General features: G+C 36.4%; 1 protein-coding gene across 5 annotated transcripts in view; it reads left to right on the top strand.

Moving 5' to 3' along the window:
• The window catches only part of LOC138700074 (band 4.1-like protein 4), a 1160862-nt gene that overhangs the window by 316843 nt on the left and 817519 nt on the right, over positions 1 to 26500 (top strand). The window lies entirely within an intron of this gene.

Genomic DNA, 26500 nt, shown 5'->3' with positions numbered 1-26500 from the left:
TAAACGAAAACCATGTTTCATAGAGAATTTGCACGAAAAAATGACTTTCTTCCGTATAAAAATGAACCTCTTTTCGTTATAAAATTGGTAGGTATAGGCCTAAACATTTGTACATAACTTATTTAATCGTTCAATATTACATACGTGTGGTATTTGGTAACGATTTTTATTTTATGTATTTTATTTTTTATTTTATTGGGTTATTTTACGGCGCTATAGTAACATCTAGGTTATTTAGCGTCTGAATGAAATGAAGGTGATAATGCCGGTGAAATGAGTCCGGTGTCCAGCACCGAAAGTTACCCAGCATTTGCTCGTATTGGGTTGAGGGAAAACCCCGGAAAAAACCTCAACCAAGTAACTTGCCCCGACCGGGATTCGAACCCGGACCACCTGCTTTCGCGGCCAGACGCGCTGACCGTTACTCCACAGGTGTGGACTTTGGTAACGATGTACGCGTAGTTTCAGGGACTACTTTCAGGGAGCAGCGCAAGCAGACAACGGTAATTTCTCTTTCAGGCACTACTGCCTTCGTGTGATCAAGAAGACAATGCCGACACTCCTTCACAGTCGAATGAAATTGGATTATTAATTAAATTCATAATTCAAACAATTTTCTTTTAGTTTCAAAGGGATTGTTTCGATAATAATTAAAAAAAATGTTATTTTATTGTGTTTAAGCTCTTTCAGAGTGCAAAATATGCATGAAATTGCTTGTTTTTTTTTACGAAATATTCACCGGAGTCAAGCCATTTTAATCACAGAAATCAGGTAAAATAACAATCACCATAAAATCACACCCATAATCAGAACTCTTTATTTATTTATTTTTTTTTCATTTTTTTCCATTCCATTTATTATATTTCAAGATCTTACATTAGCAATGAAGTTTTAAGATGTGGAACAAGTCAAAATTTTACAAGTTTACAATTACAATTATTAGCCTACAGTTTTTACAGAATTTTACAATTTTTACAATTTCCTAAAAATTTTTTACAATATTTTGGTGAGATGTAGTGAGATGAGGTGAGACCTGAGGATTCGCCAAAAGATTACCTGGCATTTGCCTTATGGTTGGGGAAAACCTCGGAAAAAAAGCCAACCACGTAATCAGACCAAACGGGGGTGAAATGAAGTGAGGCCGAGGACTCGCCATAGACCATCCGGCATCAGTCTCACGGCTGGGGAAAACCAATAAATGAGACCAAACGGGGGATCCAACTCAAGCCCGAGCGCAGCTCCGGATTAGCAGGCCAGCGAGTCTGCCGACTGAGCTACATGGATGGCTCTACTAAAAATATACAGTACATAGCCAATCAGATTATTAAATTTACAAACGCAAACGATTATTCATCGGCTGAGCTATAAAATATAATACACAACAAGTTAATTCAATTTAAGGCATAAACAATTCAATCAGTTGAGATATACAGTTGATTATTATGAAATATGTTTTATTTATTTAAAATAATAATTTTATTGTGAATTCATTTAGGGTAAAACTTAGTGTACGGATTGCTCGCTTCTTCTCTACCATCACCACTTACCGTAAGGTGAATGTCAGGTAATGGCGAATCCTCGATCTCATCTCACCAAATGCAATGTCGCTATCACCAATTATATCAATGCTTATTAACCTAGTAGTTGATACAGTGTCGTTAAATAACTTACTACAAATCTCTTCAACATTTAGTTGATCAGAAATTGTTCTCGGTTTCATCTCAGAAAGTACTTTAAAGGATTATAGTTTTATTAAACTGTTTAAAATGTCTATAAATAACCCTAGAGAAATGAGCTAGACGCTATCACCCCATAAGAATGAGATGCATCCCTGGTTATTTCCGTCCTGGGAGCGCTCGCCGCGTAACAACCTGTTGAATAGCCGTGCAGCTGACGTCTGCAACATCGTAACGCATGAGCGTCTGTCAGACCCACACTGACCTCAGGGAGATTATGATCAATGCGTTGGGACAGGTCGACATGTCGAGTACATGATTGATTCATCGGTGTCTTCTTTCTTTCTATTTTTTTATTGTTTTTTTCCCTTGCCTGGATTTACGGTACTCTAGAATAGCGGTGTTCCTATTAATAGATATTATGCCTTTGAGTGAGAAATATTGAATTACAAAGTAACAGCAGTACCCTCAGAAAATATCTCACGACATGGTCATTACTTGACATAAACTGCATCTCAGCTTTTGTAAATTTCGAGCCCAGTTTTCTTGTAAACCGAAAAATTAATAATATGTATTCCGAACATGCCCAGAGGGTACTTCTAATTAATACCGTTGTTACTATAATCATTGCTTCCGTTCTTGTTAATTTTATTTTATTTTAGTAGGTTATTTTACGACGCTTTATCAACAGCTTAGGTTATTTAGTGTCTGAATGAGATGAAGGTGATAATGCCGGTGAAATGAGTCCGGGGTCCAACACCGAAAGTTACCCAGCATTTGCTCATATTGGGTTGAGGGAAAACCACGGAAAAAACCTCAACCAGGTAACTTTCCCCGAACGGGAATCGAACCCGGGCCACCTGGTTTCGCGGCTAGACGCGCTAACCGTTACTCCACAGATGTGGACTCCATGCTTGTTGTCACGGCACAGTAGCATATTACATGAATGTCTCTTATCCCGTTTTTTTTTCATAGTTGCCAGTATTCTTCAGCCTTTTCTGTTTTTCTCCTTCATCTTTATCTCCGCGTTCGATTCATATATCTTAATATTACATATGAGCCGTTCAGAGCAGAAGTGGTGTAAGTCAAAATTGAGTAATGAGGTTTAAAGTAAAAATTCTGTAAAATACAGCGCAAAATAGCAATTAATATGTCCTTCGTGCTATCCGCTGACTATTAATAGTTTAAATAAATTGAATATTAATTGCTACTCTGCGCTGTATTTTGCAGAATGTTTATTTTAACCCTTATTAACCATTTTTGACTTACACCACTTCTGCTCTCAACGGCTCATATCATCTAATATCTTCTAATATTCCGAACTTTTCTCCCGTTCACAATAATTCCTTCCAGTGTATTCTTCAGTAGGCAGTTTCTTCTTGGCCAGTGAACAAGCTAATTTCTTTTTTTCTTCTGATCATTTTCAGCATCATTGTTTCTTCACCCACTCTTTCTAGCACAGCTTTATTTCTTATTCTATCTGCCCATTTCACACGCTTCATTCTTCTTCATATCCACATTTCAAATACTTCATCAATTTTCTTCACTTCGTCGTAATGTCCATGTTTCTGCCCCATACAATGCCACACTTCACAAAAAGCACTTCATTAGTCTCTTCCTTAGTTCTTTTTCCAGAGGTTCGCAGAAGATGCTCCTTTTCCTATTAAAATTTTCCTTGGCATTGCTATCTTCCTTTTGACTTCCTGGGAGCAGCTCATATTACTACTTTATAGTACACCTCCAGTATTTGAAGCTGTCCACTTGTTCTGCTGTCTCATTTCGAATTCGCACGTTCACCTTCTTTATATTTCTTCCGATACCATTATCTTCGTCTTGTTTGCATTTATCTTCATCTCATACTGCTTACAGCGGTCATTTAGCTCCAGTAGCATATCCTTTAGTGTCATCTTTTCTTCTGCTAACAACGTTACATCATCAGCAAATCTTATGCACTCTATTCTTCTTTCTCGTACTACTGGTATCATCCTTCCTATATTCTGAAAACAGTTCTTCCAGAAATCCCCCAAGTAGATGTTTAACAGGGTAGGTGATGGACATCTTTCTCGTTCTCCTCTTCCTGTTCCACTTCCCTCTGACATCTCCTCTCATATCCTGACTTCTTTGGCTCGTTTCATAAAAAAGGTTATTAAATAACTTCCCCTTTTTGCAATCCACATCAATTTTCTTCAGATTCCCCATAAATTTATTACAATCTACTGTCATAATGTCGACTTAAGCGTGTAAGCCTGCTAACTAACAAAAACAAAATTTGCAGGAAAAACAAAAAAACAGTATAAATTAACCCTGAAATTTTAGGACCAAATCCAAAGTACAGGTGGTATACTCTGTAAAATTGAGTTTTTATTAGTTAACGGGTTTACACTCTAAGCCGACGATAAGCCTCTTCCAGGTCTACAATGACTACATACGCTTTATTTTTCGCTAGGGACGAGTATCTGTCGCCCTATTACATCTCTCATAGCTTTATCTTGTCTTTTCCTTTCGTTATACTGATTATATCAGACCTGGGCGCTAATACCTCAATTGAGACACTGCAGACCACCATTTAACTCCTCCCTCCACCTTCTCCGGCAGAGAAAGTTATGTTTTGGTACGGTACCAGGAGACAAGGTCTGTGACGAATTATATCAAGCGAGCATCTTAGCTTTTATGAATTTTTGGCTTTTTCGGGTCTTCTAAATTCCACCACTGATGCCAGAGCCTAACTGCGTTTGTTTATACGGCAATGTAAGCGAAAAGTACAGGGACGTCATTTTCATTTTACTTCAATTTTTATTGTACCTGAACGTTTTAATGTACTTCACTCCCACCCCTACTACTAATGAAGTTTAACCGTCCTCCTCACAGAACTAAGACCGCGTATATAGTCATAGTAGTAAACAGTACGTTCCAGAAATATGTTCGCGTTTTCCAGTGACTAAAGAGCTTTCAATATTGAATCATTTTCGCACAGGTACTGTCGTCCATTTGTGTACGTCGCATCCCGGTTTCCCCCATCAGCTTCTATTCGCCCCTCTGTAAAGGCTAGTGGCTGGGCTGTCTTAGCTCTTTTCTGAGAACACTAATTTCTGTTAGGAATTGGACGTCTATGTAGTATTATACAACTGTCTGAAATAACTTAAAAAGACCTCGTTAAGTAATTAACTGTCACGTGATTCCCCCCCCCCTTTTTACGACCCTGCGACATAAACTCTTGGACGGACAGTAGATAGCATGTCTGAGTAATTTTATCTTTTCCGATCGGGCAGAAGTGAAGATTGAATTTATAGTACCTAAGGTACTCTTTTATGGAGTAGGTACAGAATTATTTCAACATGAGTTACTAGTACGAGGGACGAAACTGGTAACTGGAATTAGGTACAATAGTCTATAGTCCGATAATATGCACAAAAGGAACTGAAGCCTGTAGCGGAACGAACGGCCACCATTTTCAAAAATGTGTTTAAATATCCATATTATATTTTTCAATTTAACTTCATTCTCTATAGTGTACAGTACACTATAGACAGGATAATATACATTGCATAGTGAATATGTCCGCATGGACAGCTTAATTCGTTAGTAAAAACGTTCATTGTTAATACTGCACTGCATTTTGATTGAACAAAAACCTAATGAAAATTATCAAACTCAAAATTGCGATATTTCCTAGTTTACGTCAATGGATGAACTACTTTTCTTTCCTCCTATACTTAGTAGAGTGATTTGTTTGTATATTATGCAAGTATCATCGAACTCCAGTCGTGGGTAGTAAACAGTGTTTCCGGTTCTCAACCGTTGATCCAAAGGTATAGCCAGATTAATATTAGAAATGTTAGTAAAAATAAAATTGTGTGCCTGTACATGGGTGGAGATTTCTCCGTCCCTTTCATTTCCCCTCTTTCGCTCAGGACTGGATTATACGATTTATAAGAATTTACTGCTGGAAAGTGTCCATACCTGTGGAGTAACGGTCAGCGCGCTTGGCCGCGAAACCAGGTGGCCCGGGTTCGAATCCCGGTCGGGGCAAGTTACCTGGTTGAGGTTTTTCCGGGGTTTTCCCTCAACCCAATATGAGCAAATGCTGGTAACTTTCGGTGCTGGACCCCGGACTCATTTCACCGGCATTATCACCTTAATTTCATTCAGACGCTAAATAACCTAGATGTTGATACAGCGTCGTAAAATAGCAAAAAAAATATAAACTACTGGAAAGTACGTTTCTTTGTGCATAATAACTTGTTTTTGAATGGGGTTGCTTTATTGTATTCCCGTTACAAACGTTTAGATTTCTTAACCTGTTATTGACTTCAAGTAATTACATAATCCTGCTTATTAAATTAGTTATATTTTACCATACTGTACAGTAATAATAGCAATAAAGGAGAAAATTATAGTGTTATAAATGTCACGATGTTATTACGTTCATGTTAAAAGAAAACCGACTAAACACTATAGCAGGATTTGGGCGTAACTTATGATCTCACTCTTTAACTTTCCATTATATTAATTTCTATGCAAGTAGTCGTCATTCTTACAATAGATGAAGTTCATGGCAGTTACGAGCTGCTTCACGTGACCATGACGTTAGAAATGGGTTGTTCTACTTGCAGAAGAATGGAACAGGATTCCTATAGGTTACTAGATAATAATAATGACTCTATAGAAGCAATTAATTTATGGGATGACTCAAAAGATAATTAATTGAATTGTTAAAACAGGTGTAGCTTTTGCAGCAAAGAAAACATAAATTTCACAACCAAGAAGTCCATAAATGGAAGCAATTAAGCCAAACAAATACGCATCGAATAGCCTCATATAATATAATATGGCAAGTATTCCATTCAACATTAATTAAGAAAAAAGAATAATTGATATGAGTAGAATTCGTTGCTTGGAATTATTAATTGTGTATGTCCAAGAAGGAACGGTAAGACAACCGAGCAAGCTTATAGCTGTTATTCGGACAGTTAAAACTGGTGAATCAAAGAAGTCTGTTCATGATTCGTGTGGTGAGGCTTTGTTTGCTTCAGTCACGTGAACAGCCTGCCGCGACTGCGCGTGGAACCGTCCGACTGGCGCGCGCTCCCACGACCGTCACGCCATCTTGATTTTTCCCATTCACAAAGCGTCACATCAACCATTATTAACTTGTGCATGGAAACAAAATGGAAAGAGGAGGATATGCAGACAGAGAATAAGTGGGAAAAGTAGTCTAGCACCTGGTTCCTTGCGTACTCTTCGCGTAATTGTGTGCAGTGGTGCGATGTGGACCCAACATTACGCTTGAGTTGTGCCACTTGATTTGTATTTTCGTTCGGGTCTCTATCGAGGTTAAATAAACATTTGGATTATAATAAAAATGTCACCTTTTATCCCCTTACTCGAATAATTCTTAGTAATGAAATGAGTAAGCCTGCTGGACTGGGTGGTTATGCAATCTAACTGAAGGTTTATGGGTTCGAATCTCTCCTCGGGCATGGATGGATGTCTCTTGTTAAGGTTCTGTCTTGCGTGTGTTTCAGTGGAGGTTCCTTTGGTCTTCTGACCACAAGATCGTCTTCTCTCTCACAGACACTTATAGACTTTGTAAGACTTATAACAGGGGAGGTGAAACAACCAAAAGAAAAAAAAAAAGCTTAGAAAGAAATTTGGTTGTGAGAAAATTCAGAAAAATTCGACTCCTAGTGTGCTATGCATAGACATTTCGCTAGCCCGCGCTATGAGCGTGCTAAACTAGCCCCGGCTATCGACTGATTACTTGTACAGGATTCATATATCATATCGCTAACACTGGTTTATGAATACGAAAAACGTTAGTTCACTGATCATCCACCGGAAAACCGCGCTAAGAATGTCTATGAATATGACCCTTAAGCTTTTTAAATGATACCAGATAGATTTACATTCATTAACATTTATAATACGTATTATTCGTTGTTTTCGATTAATCGTTCACCATCTTCCCTTCTATTAAAGCGAATTCCTATAAGTGATTGTGCTTTATTTTGAATAAGAGGAAAAATTCATAAAATTCTTAACTAAGAAGGATAGTACCGTACCTACAAAGTATTCAAGGTGGAAGTTAAATGCCTTGCAGATTTTCAGAGCGAATAGCTCATGTTGTAACAAAAAACTATAATATAATATTGGTGGAAAGTTCATAGTCTTTTTAGAAAAAAAATTTTTTTTCTCAAATGTTTAACAAGCTTTTATTCGGTAACTACTCCTATTGCGAGTAGGATCGTGATTTTTGTTCATGTCGATAGAAAAATTAATAAAGAATAATTTATCCCTCTGGCGTATTTCAATATTGTTGATGGTGTTCGTGTAAATTTAATTTTAAAAACTTCTAAATTCAAGCCTCTGCACGCTGCGAGTTGGTTGCAACACAGCGCCAGGAAAAAAACTCATCTAGCGAGACACACAGAGTTACCGAGTTCGTTGATCTCTTAGATCTGCTTATATCACGAGAAGCGTGTGTTCGCGGCGATGTTGTCGGACTGCTGAAACTTCAAACTTAATTGTCTAATTAACCGTGCATTTAACCACAAAAGGTAGTAGCTATAGGTTTTCTTTTCATTTCAGTGTAGGTACTCTATCGTCTCGTTCAATCTGCAATGTTATTTCACTTTCACCCTATTTAATTAATTTCATCCACCGTGAAGTTTTAAAGTGAAATTATTAACAACTACATTATAGTTTAGGGTACAGCAAATATCTGAGAAAGCTACGTTAGTTATACAGAATTATATTATAATGTTCGTAGTGAATTTGCAATACATGAATTCACTATTTTATGTTGTTTTTTGTAGTATTTTGAATTTAAATATGTTTAGATCATTTTCAATACGTTTCTCTCATTTTATCTTAGTTTTATGTGACAATATTCAAGGGCAGAGAAGACTAATCTCAGTTTAGTGACAAGGTGTATGAAATATTACTGTTTTACTCGTAAAGCGTACAGTACATCAGTGAGCGCCAAAAACTGTATCGCGACACATGACCCTGCCTCTACTGAAGTCTAATGATGGCATCATACCCCGACATCATTTTACCCCCTTTACCTTGTTAGAATTAAGCAGACAGATATCAACAGCGGACGTACACTTGTATTACTTTAAGTGTGTATTTGTTTGTTTGTTTGTTTATTGTTGTTTAGTGATCTGTCCGAAGACAGGTTTGAACCTCAAAAGTGACACCAATAAGGCATCACTCATGATGCAACTAAGCCAGGAGATAATAGAGAAGGTTGACCAGCTCCTTTCCCCATCCGTTGCATAGGCCTGACTACACTCTATACCAGATGTCTTTGGAGCAGACCATAACAATGGTCTCGAAGCATATCGTGTTATCGCTGCGGTCCCATTGGTTGGCGAGTTATTCATTACTTAGCCGAGAGCGTTGTGGACACTAGCGCGTGCATATCCTGGTTACGAAACTATTCAGAGACTCGTCCACTACTACAGTTCTATTGCGTCTAGCATCTGTGCGGTGTATTAGCAGACGACAGCAGTACAACTAGTGACTGATGCAAGAAGGTATGTTCAAAGACATATTACTTTAATTTTCACTTTTCGTTATATGAACGAAGTCGGTCACTTAATTCATACACAGACATTTAGTATCGTGTGAACCGCGCTCTCTTGCATTTCGTTCCGTTGTTTATATCTGCTCCAAAGACATCTGGTATAGAGTGTAGTAACGTATTACACAAATCAGACATAAGATGTATATAAACAATTATAAGTTGTATTATAGGACAAAATGTTTCGAAATCTCCCTTTCAAAACAGAAAATGAATATGCAGAAAGATAAATTTTAAGAAGTTTTTCTTTATTGCTGGTGGCGAAAATATGAGGCGCTTAATTTGTTGTAAAACGTTAAATGGAATTTAAAAGAACAATGTACGATACCATTCTTGCCATAGAGATTACCACACCCTTACATGTAAGTTGAATTTAATAAACAAACTGTAAAAAGTATCGGTTTCTATGTTTCCTTTTAATTTAATTTTGCTCGCAGAGGCCGTTTTCCCAAAGTATTTTGCTTTTCATTTTTTTCCGTTTTTCTTTTTCTTAAATTAATACGAACACAACACCCATGCCAAAGGCGAGACTCGAACCCACAACCCTTCGGATCAGGCGGTGTGTCTACCGCTTGCGCCACCCAGCCTGACATGTCTTTATCATGGTAAAATGATTCGGCGTTTTTATCGACTTACGTAGTGTAATTTATAACTTTATGATCAGCCTGGTACGTTTTTCTAATTTCAAAAATCTGCTGATGTAAATAAAGTACTGTGTTCTTTCATGGTAAATGGGAAAATATATTTTCTTGTATTAGTAATACAAAAATAATGATAAATCATAGTCCGTCTGCACTGTCATTCACTGCATTACCCGAGGAAATACCCACTCCCTCTCTCTCTCTGCGAATATTGACTTGTACTCATGTATACCTTATCTTTCAACACTTAGCTACCGTTGTATTTCGGGGTTGTTGATTACTCGGGTTAATACTTTCAATCCTTCTTTTACTCACTATAAATCAGGGGTTCTTAACCTTTTTTGGCCAAGACCCAAAGTTAACTGGGCGATAAACTTGCGCGGCCCATGGGCCTATTTTGAAGTTAAACAGCGCTATCAGGACCTCCTATATTACCGGACCTGACACTGTAAGCGGAAGTAAACAAACATGGTGGACAATAGAGTGGTTAACGCACTGTGAAAGTATACGTACTTCATGTGAATGTTTATTGTGTTTCTTGTATTATTTGCCTCTAGTATAATCGTTGAAGGGTTTATAAGTTAGTATATAATAATAGAATTGTGACATTATAATTAATATACATTGTTTTCGTAGAGATCAAAGCTTGAAAGTGTTATGTTGTTAATCTTAAAACGCCTCACACGTGTAGTGTCCCAGGTTGCAAATCGAATTACAATAAAGAAAGTCCGTTTGTACATGTATTTTTGTTTCCAAAAGATATAGATTTAAGGGATAAGTGGACAAGAAGCATTCATCGTGAACATTTTACCCCAACCCAAGAACTCAGTGGTAAGAAAACTAGCAGTGAAGTGCAGCAAGGTTTTGGCCAACTTATTTATTAATAATTACTGCAAGGTCCAAAATGAAAAGCAGGCATTGAAAGACAAAAATAAAACCCACCGAAAGTGTTCCAAGTTCAAAAAATAGGCTGCTGTGCTCTCCAAGCCGTGAATTCTTCATCGTTTTTAGTTTACAGCCTATCTAATCCCTTGTGTAGGCCTATGTATAAGTGGATATTACAGTGATAAGCTATAGTGAATAGTGTCATTTCATTCTGAATCGGCATCAGTGGATACAGTGAGAAACTACAGTGAATAGTGTCATTTCATTCTGAATCAACATCAGTGGATATATAGTGAGAAATTACAGTGAATAGTGTCATTTCATTCCGAATCAACATCAGTGGATACAGTGAGAAACTACAGTGAATAGTGTCATTTCATTCTGAATCAACATCAGTGGATATAGTGAGAAACTACAGTGAATAGTGTCATTTGATTCTGAATCAACATCAGTGGATATAGTGAGAAATCACAGTCAATAGTGTAATTTCATTCTGAATCAACATCAATGGATATAGTGAGAAACTACAGTGAATAGTGTCATTTCATTCTGAATCAGCATCAGTGGATATAGTGGATAGTGCCATTTCACTCAAAATAAACATCAGTGGGCACAGTGTTAAACTGTATGTAGTGAATATCTAGTTTTATTTTTAACCAATCTCAGTGAATACAGTGACAAAGTTTAGTGACTAGGAAGACAGGACTCCATATTATATAATTTCCAGTTGCTGATGAAATCTATTTGTATAATCCAGGTAAGATTTCCTAAATCCTGAAGTAGCAGCTATTCAGTATTGTATTACCGCCTTCTATTTCCTCACAAATCTGAATTTTACAGGAGTTAATTAGGCAAGTGCCAATATTCATATATAAAAACATATAGGCCTAGGCTTAATATAATAACGTATTGAAGCTTTTACTCAGTTGTTTTCTTTTATTATTGGTGTATATGTAGGGATATTTTTATGTTACTGAGTGTACTATGTTCATTTATGTAGGTAAGGAACTTTATTATTAATTGTTTCATTGAGAATTTTGTTAAAATAATCTCATCGATGCCGTATTTATTTTAACTCATTGCAACCTACGAAATCCCTCTTCCGGCCGCCATCTTGGATGCCAGTGTCAGGTCCGGTAATATAGGAGGTCCTGGTGCTATTGTAATAAAAACAAGTAAATAAGTGTAGCAATTAATTATTTATTAACATAGAGTTGTAATATTTCATAATAAGCAATAATTATAAAATATAATCATAATATCAAGTACATTTCTTTAATTATATTTTTTCGGAAAATTACGGCTACCCATCCCGAAAGCCACGGCGACCCTTGTTTGGGTCGCAACCCATAGGTTAAGAACCCCTGCTATAAATAGATGTGATACTTTAAATACACTATAACACTATCCTTTCAAATCACTTTTTATTCAACAAATTGTCGTCATTGTTATAAATTCACATAAAATAACTAGTGCACTTAAAATAATAGTAGAAGGAAACGAAGTTGAGAACTTCTCCCTTAGGGCTATTTGTATTTAAATTATGTCATACCTAACATTAATATAGCATTGAAATTACAACAGAACTTTTGTTTTGACAAGTGAAGTCATAGCATGTTTGAAGTTGCCGTGGCCTTTACGAAAGCATAGATAATGGAGGCGTATACAACCCTTCAAGATACACGAAAACTTGAGAGCTATTGTAGAATTCATTCATGAAGAGCTTGACCCAGTAAGCATGATCATGATTTGACCCGTGTGACCTCCTCAGGCCAGCTTTAGAGGGCTGAATGCCGTCGAACACCTGGAGCTATCACAACTGGGCATCACGTGCGTTATTAGATTGTTTAATTATTGCACCAGTAGGTGGCTACAGTTGTAGCTTCATTTTATCATACATGTTAAAAAATTGACTCATAACTTACAACCAGTAGATTACGTAGAGGTAGTTGTGTAATCGTAGGAACTATCACTTTTCTGTATATTTATATACCTATATGTTATTTGTTATCTCTTGAAACCAAATGTATTCGTGCTTCGTAACTCACAGTAAGAATGGTAGGAGTAAGCGAGCTACCTAGCTTGCAAGTCGAGTGAAGCGAGTGAGGGAAGCTTTCTTTCCTTCACGTGAAGGTAGGTTCCACGAGATACCGAATGGCCTATACAAATTTTAGTAAGCAGCTTGTGTGTAAGGAGTTTTATCTGTCATACTTTACCCTCATTTTTACCCCATTTAAGTACTCTCAAAATAGTAGGATATAAAAAATTCTGCGATGTTTCAGGGACACATCGGCACGTAGAATACTTTACCCGATTTAGGGAATGAAACTAAAGTTGTTTTACTTTGAATGTTTCTTTTTTTATTTCTGTTTAAAAATGGAGAGTGTTGAATCTACGATAAGAGAAGTAATTAATGAAGGACATGAAATATATTTTGTCATGATGTGAAACGGTATTTCGAAATTAGTCCAAGCTCACAACGAATTTTTCACTGTGATTCACTCGAATTTTATCGTACATGTCTAGGCTATGATCACTTAAATATTGCAGAACTCGTGATTACAAATCAAACGAGTGTACACACTGGTCTGTAGTTACTCTCGATGCCGAGATACTACCGAAAGAGTCCGCGTAACACAGCTAATTGTATAAGCAACAACTTTGGTGCTCTCATGTCCGTAGCGAGGAGGTAGCTTCATTGAGCGTGATCACACAAATTACATTGGTTCAATGCCTGACCACTACTAGTAACATTACTTTGAAGATATTTCTGTTGAAGAAGAGTGACTACTACTACTACTACTACTACTACTACTACTACTACTACTACTACTACTACTACTGCTACTGCTACTGCTACTGCTACTACTACTGCTACTGCTGCTGCTACTCCTGCCGTCGCCACATTCAATATTGGGTCTGTTCTATTTGTTTACATAACTATTACAGAAAGTGATACTTCACTGTAAGGATGAAGACGATGCCAGAATTTCGAAACGTGTACTATAGAGGCACTTTCATAGTTGTTACGTACAATATTTTTGTTTCATATTACGAGGGTCACTCTAAAAGTAATACACAACATTTATTTAAAAATTACATTTCTATCTTACAGTTTTGATATTTTCACATAATCTAGATACATCTTTCAGGAACAAAATTCCGCTTTTCCACATAATTCCCGTCCCTTTCAACTGTCTTACGCCACCTTGGAACGATAGCCTGTATACGTGCACGGTAAAAGTCTGAACCAACACGTCTGAGCCACTCTTTAGTAGCGTGCACGAGGGAGACGTCATCTTCAAACCTCCTTCCGCGAAGGGATTCCTTCAGTTTACCGAAGAGACAGTAATCGCATTGTGCCAGACCAGGATTGTAAGGCGGGGGTTTCAGCGTTGTCCATCCAAGTTTTCTGATCTGGTCTATGGTCTTGTGACTACATGTGGCCGTACGTTGTCGTGTAATAACAGAACATCCTGCTTCTCCCGATGCGGTCGAACACGACCCAGTCGAGCTTGAAGTTTCGTGAGAGTTGCCACATACGCGTCAGAACTAATGGTGGTTCCGTATGGCATGATGTCCACAAGCAAAAGTCCTTCTGAATCGAAAAACACACTTTTCCTGCCGAAGTTGCAGTTTGAATTTATTTTTCTTTGGTGAATTTGCATGATTCCACTCCATTGTTTGCCTCTTTGTCCCCGGTTCAAAATGGTGGAGCCATGTTTCTTCTCCTGTCACAATTCTTGCAAGAAAGTTATCTCCACCATTCTCATACTGGTCCAAAAGTTCGCTGCACACAGTTTTTCTGGTTTCTTTGTGGGCTTCTGTCAACATCCTCGGAACCCACCTGGCACAAACCTTTTTTTAACCCCAACTGTTTCAATATTCTGCACGCACTTGCCTCTCTTATTCCAACTTGTCAAAATTCTTTCACTGTTACGCATTTGTCAGCCACAACCATGTTGTTAACACGCTGCACAATTGTCAGAACTTCATGCAGTGCAGGGTCTGCCATTGCGAGGAGTATCCCGAATATTTGTGTGCCCTCTTTCACCAGATAATCTGCTTGCCCACCGACTAACCGTACTGCGATCGACAGTTGCATCTCCATACACCTCTTTTCAACCTCTTACGAATGTTTCCCATTGTCTCGTTCTCACAACACAGGAACTCGATAACAGCACGTTGCTTCTGACGAAAGTCAAGTACAGCAGCCATCTTGAAGGAGTGCTGTCATGGTGCCACTCACGAGAACGACTTAAATTAAATTTGAATACAAGCGGGAAGGATGTATCTATGACCTCCATAAATTGCAGAGGTGTAGAATAAAAAATACATTTTAAAAAATGTGCATTAATTTTTGAGTGACCCCCATATGTCGCATTTACTTACTACTACTACTACTACTACTACTACTACTACTACTACTACTACTACTACTACTGCTACTGCTACTGCTACTGCTACTACTACTACTACTACTACTACTACTACTTACTGGTTTTCAAGGAACCCGGAGGTTCATTGCCGCCCTCACATAAGCCCGCCATTGGTCCCTATCCTGAGCAAGATTAATCCAGTCTCTATCATCATATCCCACCTCCCTCAAATCCATTTTAATATTATCTTCCCATCTACGTCTCGGCCTCCCCAAAGGTCTTTTCAAATCTGACCTCCCAACTAACACTCTATATGTATTTCTGGATTCGCCCATACGTGCTACATGCCCTGCCCATCTCAAACGTCTGGATTTAATGTTCCTAATTATGTCAGGTGAAGGATACAATGCGTGTAGCTCTGCGTTGTGTAACTTTCTGTCGCATTTACTTACTAAAGTAAATATAATATTAATTTGGAAGACGTAGGCATAACAGAACTTTGAAAACAAATGACTTAATAGCAGAGTTGGGAGGACATGAAGAGTCATAATCCGCTCTATTTATTAATGACTGGTATGAGAGTCTGGAATTATATAGGTGCAGGAATAAAGATCACACGAGGGTTCCAAGGAATAAATATGACTAAGAGGAATAAAGAAGAATAATTAAATAGACAAAAAATATGGATTAGGAAAAGATAGTATATTGGAAGTAACAGTAAAATAGAGGAAGTTAGAGAAAAATCGGTTGAAAACATTTGTAAAAACATATATTTGCGCCTAGTTCTGCAGGTTGCCATCTTCTTTCTCCTATACATCCCACACTTTTTGGCAAACGTTGGTGAGTCAAGCAGATTTAGACGTTCGTAACGACCTCAAGAACTAATCTTCGACACATTGTGAATCAGTGTCTCCAATTTAGCGACTTCGTCGTCAGATCTGGCGACTTTTAACTGTTGTTCGGTGAATTTTTTGCGTCGTTCAAATATGCATTTAGTGACTTTTGAGCAATATCTAGAGACAAAAATAAAGCTTTCTCTAATGATAATAAGAAATCTAGCGACTTTTGAACTATTGTTTGGAGATTTTCCGTACACTTCAGTTAGCAACACAGTTGTGAATCTCTGGCTTAGTCACCTGCGAACTACGAAGACAACACAGATTACTGAAGTATCTATGGATCGTATTTTGTCCCTAGGCGTACGAAGATACGGTTAAGTTGTTCATGGACTATACTGACGTGACGTCATGTTTGTCACGTGCCACAGGTTCTATCAATCAGGAAACACTTGCATCGTGTTTTGCTGCAGTTGACTGACGTTCTGTTCATGATTCAAATCTAGCCTTCATAAACTGTTTAAAGTGCATTCTATGATAAAAACTGATACTACAATGATGTTTCCTATAATTTAAATTATTTGTTCATTTAAGTTATTCTGATTGATTTATTTTTACTGGCAGAGTTAAAACCATAATGCCTTCTCTTCCGTCAATTGTCCGAAGACAGATCTGGCCTCTCCCAAGTGACACCAACAAGGCATCACTCATGAGGCTATTAGGCCAGGAGTTAATGGAGTAGGATGGCCAGTTCCCCTCCCTCTTCATTGCATACATCGCTGATTAGCTGCATAAACCACTAATAAGACATCAGATGTATACAAACAATTGTTCTTTCTCTGACACATCGTCAGGTGAGATCTACTGCCTGATAGTAGATGTGTATATCAACCAGAACCCCGATCAGAGGTCAGACCAGTATAAAAATTCGTAGCAAGTATGAATAACATCAGTACAGAAAACAATGGAATAATAATAATAATAATAATAATAATAATAATAATAATAATAATAATGGTGATGGTAAGAGCAACATGAAGATGTGTTTATTTACATGTAATTCTAAGAGTTAAACAATTACAATTTAGTGTTAAATAAGACAATTTGGATCAATGGAATGTTTAACATAATGAGGGATAATTTATGTATGTATTTATTCACACTGCAATGGGTAAATACCCGGTGACAGTGGTGACTAATTACACTCAATAATTACAGTTAATAATAAGCACAATTAATAATAAAAATACAATTAATAATAATAATAGTATAATAAAATTAACAGGAGTATCCTAAATTAAATGAAACACGATCACTTAAAATAACATTTAAAGTAAATCTAATTTGTATCTTAACCCTAAGTTTGAACTGTAACCCATGAGTGTGATATGTTCATACATGCACAAGTACCTTTCAGCACTACACTCATTTCGTTGTCAACTCACTCACTGCACTGGTACTACGACACATTTCACTGATACTATCCTGATTTCACTAACACTTCAAAAACATTTCAGTGTTCAAATACTTTGCTCTACCACTCTAAAACTTCACTGACACAAACAACACACTTGACTGACACCGCACATCACTGACACACACACTTCTTCACTGATACAACACTTCACATAACAAAACATCAATTACACCCTTTAAATAGTATGCATAATATACTACCATCTATTAGTAAAGTCCTTAATTCTATTTTTAAATACATTTTTGGTTAATGGTAAAGCCTTTAGTAAGTCTACAGGCCTATATTAAAAATAAAAATCATATCCTGCAAAAGTTGTATTTCACGAAAGATCATATTCCAGAGACGAAATGCAATCTTTTTTACTGCCTGTTTACACTATGTACATTAGAATAAGCTTACGCTATTTTTACTATTTACACTGTCATAAAGAATGTAGGCTTACATTGATTAAACACTATTTACACTATTTACAGCAGAGTCCGTATAGGTCAGTTTCTGTCAGGTGTTTTTCCAAATTACTGCGGGCTAAAGCAAGAAGATGCACTATCACCTTTACTTTTTAACTCTGCTCTAGAATATGCCATTAGGAAAGTTCATGATAACAGAAAGGGTCTGGAATTGAACGAGTTACATCAGCTCCTTGCTTATGCGGTTGAAGTGACTGTTAGGAGAAAATTCATAAACGATTAGGGAAAATGTAGGAAATTGCTTGAAACAAGTAAAGAGATAGGTTTGGGAGTAAATTCCGAAAAGACAAAATGTATTATTATGTCTCGTGACCAGAATATTGTACGAAATGGAAATATAAAAATTGGAAATTTATTTTTAGAAGAGGTGAAAAATTTCAAATATCTTGTAGCAACAGTAACAAATATAAATGATACTCGGGAGGAAATTAAACGCAGAATACAGTAAATATGGGAAATGCCTGTTACTATTCAGCTGAGAAGCTTTCATCATCCAGTCTGCTTTCAAAAAATCTGAAAGTTAGAATTTATAAAACAATTATATTACCGGTTGTTCTGTATGGTTGTGAAACTTGGACTCACACTTTGAGACAGGAGCAGAGGTTAAGGGTGTTTAAAAATAAGATGCTTAGGAAAATATATGGGGCTAAGAGAGATGATGTTACAGGAGAATGGGGAAAGTTACATAACGCATGCATGCATTTTATTCTTCACTTGACATAATTAGGAACATTAAATCCAGACGTTTGAGATGGGCAGGGCATGTAGCACGCATGGGCGAATCCAGAAATGCATATAGAGTATTAGTTGGGAGGCCAGAAGGAAAAAGACCTTTGGGGAGGCCAAGGACGTACCTAGATGGAAGATAATATTAAAATGGATTTGAGGGAGGTGGGATATGATAGAGACTGGAATAATCTTGCACAGGATAGGGACCGATGGCGGACTTATGTGAGGACAACAATGAACCTAAGGGTTCCTTAAAAGCCATAAGTAAGTATTATAAACTATTTACAAAATAAGTAGGCTATAATATAAAATAAAATACCTAGTATTACAATACACAACACTGTACGTAATAGTGTAAATAATGTGTGATCAATGTAGGCCTACATTCTTTATGATAGTGTAAATAGTAAAAATAGCGTATTCTAGTCTATATGAAATAAAGAGGTAGCCTATTGTGTCCCTTGAAGGGCAAATGCCTCCTGCTACAGGGAAAGCTCTAACTTTTCTAAGGCGGTGAGCTAATCCGCCTTAGAAGTTGCACTTGATTATGCGTTGTACTTTATTTTAGCATACATAATGTAAATAATATAAATTGTAAATATATGTGTAATTGTTAAACAGGTATATGTTTTGTTCCGCGTGACTTTACGAACACGTGAGCTGTCAGTCAGGTACTTTGCTTGCTACATGCTCGCGCGTCGTCCACTACAGTAAAAACTCCAGTAATATCTCCTGGGATAAAGTACGGTCCCTAGAAAATACAATGATGCTTTTCCGCGATATCTTTCTTATGCTTATATTGCGTAAAATTAATATAATGTAACTGTTAAATAGGTTTTAACAGGTTTGATGTCATATTATGAATTTTTGTTTAACACCCATAACAGTGGTAGGCCCTAATGCCATGGAATAAACTTTTTTTTTCAGGTATGAATTCCTCAACTATTTATTTATTTATTTATTTATTTATTTATTTATTTATTTATTTATATATATATTTATTTATTTATTTATTCTGGTCTAGTTAAGGCCGTCAGGCCTTCTCTTCCACACTACCAGAAATACAAATACAATAATAGAAATAAAAAGAAAAAATCATACTATAAACAAATCAAGCCACACAAAAATATACACAGCTTGCAGTCACACAAACTTTAAATGAGTGACCAAGTATCGTAATTAATTTCATCCTAACTAATTAACCAACATAAACAAGAAACTTGGAATTTTAATCTCGAGTAAAAAAAAACACAAATCAACACTTCTAGCAATACCTAAAAACCATTAAATAAGACAGAATTTTCCAATTTAATTTTGAATTGTGATAAAGTCCGGCAATCCCTGACGTCATTAGATAACGAATTCCAGAGGCGAGGTAGGCCTATTTCTACAGTATAGGAGGATGAGTATAAAGACGTTCTATGATGAGGGATAGAAAGAAGTGCTTGATGCCGGTTTCGAAGAGTTGTAAGAAATTGAAAGCGCGATAACAGATAATTCGGAGTAGAAGATGCACGATTCTAAACAGAAGAAACGGTGAACTTTTGTATCCCTGTGTCGTAGAAGTCAGCCGCCTGGGATCGCAACCAGTGTGATACAGCAGTCTGCACCTCTCTGTTTTTCCGAGGATATGACAAATGTCTGAATTCCGGTGCGGGATGTGTTGAAAAATATCTAAGCAATTGCTATACCTGTAAGAATAAAATTTTCCATGAAATTGTATTTTCTTTCTGTGAACGGCTCCAGGAAATCTTACTTTTTGGACGGCCCTGGTAATTGCGCTCTAGTGGTCAAAATATTTGTATAAGCACTTGTTTTGACATTATTAACATGGTGAAAAAAAAAAAACTTTTTATCTGTCTCCATGAGAATGTTTGCTTGTAAGTCTTAGACTCTAAGACAACAGAGAGCCGTATCTATGGCTTAGTGCTAGCAAGGTGGTCTTCTATGCAGGCGGCCCGAGTACGATTCCTGGCGAGGTCGTGATGGAATTTATGGTCGACAAAGCAGACGTTGCAGTGTTTTCTCGGTGTACTCCCTTTTCCCTCTTTAATTATAATAACACTCTCCACCTATCCATCATTTCATCTATCATCTGAGTGAAAATAGGTTGGGGTGAGGTCTTGGGGATATTACAGTTGTCCGATGCTGATATAAGAAGGGCGTGGAATTCGGAGCTCTAGAGCTTATCTGATACTTGTTTGGATATGGAACCTGGTAGGATGTCCCATCTGTCAGCATCGGATTCACTAATGCCACTGTGGCTACAACATTTATAGATATATAGGGCGCACAATGGGGAAATGTAGGCCTAAGTGTATTATGGAATCGTCCAGCCGTCGAAGAGCGAAGTCAAGCCACACAGCGCCAAGGTAACGGAGAACATTCATTGGCAACAGGGATACACCTTTGTCCCCAGGGTAATTTCGCACAGTCATGCAATGTCGGAGAGGCAGCTTTACTGTTGCATATGTACTCGTGCTACGCCTAATAAACAAACATTACTGAGTAATTTACCTGACGTCCTCTTTATTTAGGTACTTACGTAGAAATTCCGCTTCTAATGGATTATTGTATATAATTTGTTTAAAATGACTATACTAATATCTATAGTGAGAATCACTTAAGTGTAGTTTCTAAAAATCTAATTTGGCCGTCTCTTCATTGTAGCCAAATAATAATAATAATAATAATAATAATAATAATAATAATAATAATAATAATAATAATAATAATGATATAGTGTTAACAATGACAATATCTTGCTTATTTACCACATCTCATCTTTATGTTACGAGGTGTTGCCTAAACTGTTCAATAATTTATGAAATAGCATAGCTTCCTCTTGGAATTCTCGTATATTATGTTAGTAATTAGGATTAGAATGACCTAATATTAAAATTTATTTTGTCTGACAACGTGAAATTCATTGCTTTGACTAAACAGTTTACGATTCATGAGACCTAACCTAAAAATGTATTTACTTACTTGCATTTTCATCGATGCCCTTTAATGCAAACCGAAACTATTGCTGCCAACATAACAGTTAGAAAATAACTGCAAGTTGTAGTATTTGTCAGTACGAAATTCGAAACAAAGTTGGTAAAAGAAAATTCAACCTGAGAGCTAGAAAATCACTATAATCCACTAGCATATGTAGTAATAGAGGAAAAATTGTTAGGTTTCGCCGTTAGGGTATTAAGTAAGCTGATCTGGACTTTACATAGAGTGAACCGTAAGTAATGTTATTAATTTCAACGGGTTATTCTTTGAGATATTTCAAACAAAAACGTTTAATACAGTTTTGCTCGCTCTTGTTTTCTTTTTCAGACAAAAAAAAATTGCTTCATATGAAACATTTCATAGCGTGTTTTGAATGAATTCCCAATATGCTCAATCAGTTTAAGAGTGCAGTGTATTATGATAATGAATGATTGAAAAAAAAAATTAGCTTTGACATTTAAATGTACAGAAATTTTAACCGAACAAATGTAACATTGTAAAATTCCTATGCATAACAAAAAGTTACATTTGTTCTGATCAAATTTATGCACATTTAAAGGATAAAACTAAAATTCTTTCCATAATTTATTATCGTAATATACTACTGTCTTAGATTAACTGAGCATATTGGGAATTAAATCAATGGCTTTCTCAAAACACGCTATGAAGTGTTTCAGGTAAAACAATTCTTATCTCCAAAACGAAGCAAAACGAACAAAACTGTATTAAACTAAAGGGCAGGTATAGTCCGTATAACTTTCCCACTGTATAAACATTTTTGCTACCCTTCACAGGTTTTCCAGTAGAAGTCCTACTCTTGGTATGAACTGTAGTAATCTTGTAAGTGGAGTCAAATAACAATTAGTTGGTTCTATTAAGTAAGTCCCTGGGTGATAAAACCTATCCTTCAATAGTTTCTTGCAGTTATACAGAATAGCCTATGTGGTGCAATTGTTCAGAGTAAAATTATTATTAAACCTATAGACGGTTCAAGATTTTTTTACGTTAAAGGCCCATTTTATACGATTAGATGTAAATTCTGAAGACAGTTGTCAGAACAGGAAGCAAAATATAACAAACGCCGGTGAAACGCAAGCATCGTGCGTTGTAAACGGACGAGCCTATGTATGTAGAAGTGAGGGTATATTAGCAACCCCGCCCATGTGAATATTGAGCTCGTGGTTTCATAGTAGCTCCCCTTGGTAAATACGAAGCCAAAGCTATATTGTGGTTCGAGAAATCATCACAAGGCCACGGCATACTAATCATAGTATTGATTTGCTTTCGAGGAACGCAATTTTGCATTGCCATGACAAGAATGAAATGCAAAAACCCATGGAAACCGAAATTTATTAATGATGTTTCATGATCTACTTCATCAAAGAGCTCTGTTGCTAGTTTATTTTACAGTTTCGTGCCGAATAAATATTTTTTAACAGTTCTGTATGTGTTCTGAGATGTTCATGGCACTGCCGAGAGTAAATAAAACTTAGGACTTAATCGCTAGTGACACTAGAAGCAAAGATACCGTATATAGATGATTAAACTATCCTTTTCTTCATTTTAAGTTTTAATTTCTTTTCGATATATAATCTAAACTAAGTGTTCGGCTTTCTTCGACTAGAGGGATCGTGAAGTGGGTTTAACATTATGTAGTACCTTCGTATAACATAGATACTTCATTTAATTTATTGTATTCCATAAATCTTACATCAGCATTGTTGTTTGTTTAGTCAACTGTCCCAAGACAGGCCTGAACCCCACAAGTGATACCAACAAGGCACCACTTATGAAGAATAAGCCAAGAGAAAATGGGGTAGGTAGTCAGTTTCTTTCCCGCTCCATTGCATACATTGTCTACTAGCTACATATTCCACCAATCGGACTTGATATGTATCTTTGAAATGCAAAACAAGTAAAACAAAGTTATACAAAAATATAGGCTACAATACATAGCAGGCAGATTAATTCAATTTAAAAGCATAACAATTAATCAGTGGAGTAGAAGATATGAGTATAGAGAAATGTTGTTAATTCTGTTATGAACATTTCCTCTTGGGTCTTCGAAGCTTTATGATAATAAATTAGGCAGTGAATTGGAAGCCGTAATACATGAACAGTGAACTCATTTCTGTAACAGCTGAGTTTAACCGAAGGTAGATGGAGATTTGAAATGAAGGATACAGGGAAAGAGCCAGCTTTGTCCACTTTTCTTCAAAATGAGTTATGTATGTTGTGTGTAGTAAGATGCTTTTCCAATTTACTGCGGGCTAAAGCAAGGAGATGCACAATCACCTTTACTTTTTAACTTCGCTCTAGAATATGCCATTAGGAAAGTTCAGGATAACAGACAGGGTTTGGAACTGAACTGGTTACATCAGGTCCTTGTCTATGCGGATGATGTTACTAAGTTAGGAGAAAATCCACAAACGATTAGAGAAAACACGGACATTTTACTTGAAGCAAGTAAAGCGATAAGTTTGGAAGTAAATCCTGAACAGACAAAGTATATGATTATATCTCGTGACCTGAATATTGTACGAAATGGAAATATAAAAATGAGAGATTTATCCTTCGAAGAAACTGAACATTCAAATATCTTGCAGCAACAGTAACAAATATAAATGACACTCGGGATGAAATTAAACGCAGAATAAATATGGGAAATGCCTGTTATTATTCGGTTGAGAATCTTCTTGCATCTAGTCTACTGTCAAAAAATGTGAAAGTTAGAATTTATAAAACCGTTATATTACCGGGTGTTCTGTATGGTTGTGAAACTTCGACTCTCACTTTGAGAGAGGAACAGAGATTAAGGATGTTTGAGAATAAGGTTCTTAGGAAAAATATTTGGGATTAAGAGAGTTGAAGTTACAGGAGAATGGAGAAAGCTACACAACGCAGAACTGCACGCAGTGTATTCTTCACCTGACATAATTAGGAACATTAAATCCAGACGTTTGAGATGGGCAGGGCATGTAGCACGTATGGGCGAATCCAGAAATGCATATAGAGTATTAGTTGGGAGGCCGGAGGGAAAAAGACCTTTGGGGAGACGAGACTTAGGTGGGAAGATAATATTAAAATGGATTTGAGGGAGGTGGGATATGATGATAGAGACTGGATTAATCTTGCTCAGGATAGGGACCAATGGCGGGCTTATGTGAGGGCGGCAATGAACCTCCGGGTTCCTTAAAAGTCAGTAAGTAAGTATTCTTAAATTGGTTTGATGTCTGACAGTCTCTGACATATTCGGTAGGGAATTCCAAATTCGAGGAACAGCCACAGTGAAAGAAAATAAGTGTGAGCATGTTCGGTGGGAGGGAATGGATAATATTGAGGATTGTTGTGATCGTGTCTAGATTATGGTGGGTGGATAAATTTTGAAAACGAGACGCAAGATAGACAGGAATGGAGAAATGCAATATGTGAAAGAGGAGGGAAAGACAGTGGGTTTTCCTACGATCTTTTAGACGGAGCTAGGACATTTCTAGATATCATAACTAATAGAAGATAACATGCAAAGCTCAGTTTGGAGTAATGTATTATTGTATCATATGTTTTTCTGTTCAATTGATTATCCAATTCAAACCAAAGATATTTGTGTACAGAGTCTTTGAGATTAGTTCCATTTGAATTCATACTGTATGAAAACTGAGAAAAGATCGATTTCCGAACGAACAACAATGGAATTCGAACCATTGTCCTCAATTTCTGCACGCCATTATCGCGCTTTAGCCGTTGCATAACCTCATCCAGCAGTAAAATTTCGTAATTCGTGTGAAATTAATAGAATTAACCATTAGTTACGGCGGTCACGTTCATGTGTTCTTAATATTTGTATTAGATCAATAGGAATACTTAGCAAATCGTCATTGTTCCTGAAATAACTCCTGTGTGACATATTTATCGATTTTCAAATTTTTGCTCTATTAAATAACTTAAATAGTGATCCAGCAAATAATAAAATCTTCTATATATAATTATATTTCATTCTTTCAAAAATTTAAGAATTCACAGTCTCCTATGTACTACTGCCATAGACTGAATAAATGTGTTTTTCTTCCTACTGAACAATTTTATATTTTGCACTTAGGAGTTATTGCAGGAACAACGACGAAATGCAAATATTTAAAGTGTACGATATTTAATTGCTCGATGAGGATTATTGTTCTTTACACCATGACTTTGTGAACATTAATAGTAATTTAAATAATTACAACATTTAATTTAATTTTGAGACTGACACGACATTAAGGATAAAATTACAAAATGCTGCAGAACATTTCCTTTAGATATATATTTTATTTGTTTAGATTTATTGTAAAATTTAATTACACACCATTTTAAATGAAAAATTAACGTATATATGACAAAAGACATGCAAAATTAACAAACATTATGTTCTTTTTTCAGGTGAGTGCTCGAGGCATTTTGTTATTGTGGAGTTGCCATGATGGTAAGTTAATTATTCAGAATTTCTCGCCAGCAAATTGCACATGCATAAAGCTATCTGAACGATTTTCTGTGTTTTCATTCTCTTCTTTTAAATATGTTAACGAAGTTGTATTTCTGGTTACAATTACAACATTGCACTTCACCTTTACTCGTATAATCTCAAAAAGAATGATGAAGGAAGATAATTTTTTGACATTTAAAGTATAGGGTACATCGACTCTTAGGATAAAAATTCACATTTTTTCCTTAACGTCTTTCAAACTTTGGTGATATGATTCTTGGGAGTAAACTAAGCAATTTATATAACTGAAAATCGAAGAATTTATGGGCTCAAAGATAATTGGGGGGGGGGGGGAATTAA

Source organism: Periplaneta americana, chromosome 5 (assembly GCF_040183065.1).
Source record: "Periplaneta americana isolate PAMFEO1 chromosome 5, P.americana_PAMFEO1_priV1, whole genome shotgun sequence".
NCBI lineage: Eukaryota > Metazoa > Arthropoda > Insecta > Blattodea > Blattidae > Periplaneta > Periplaneta americana.
Note: the sequence above shows the minus strand (reverse complement) of the source record. Positions and strands in the feature narration are given on the sequence as shown.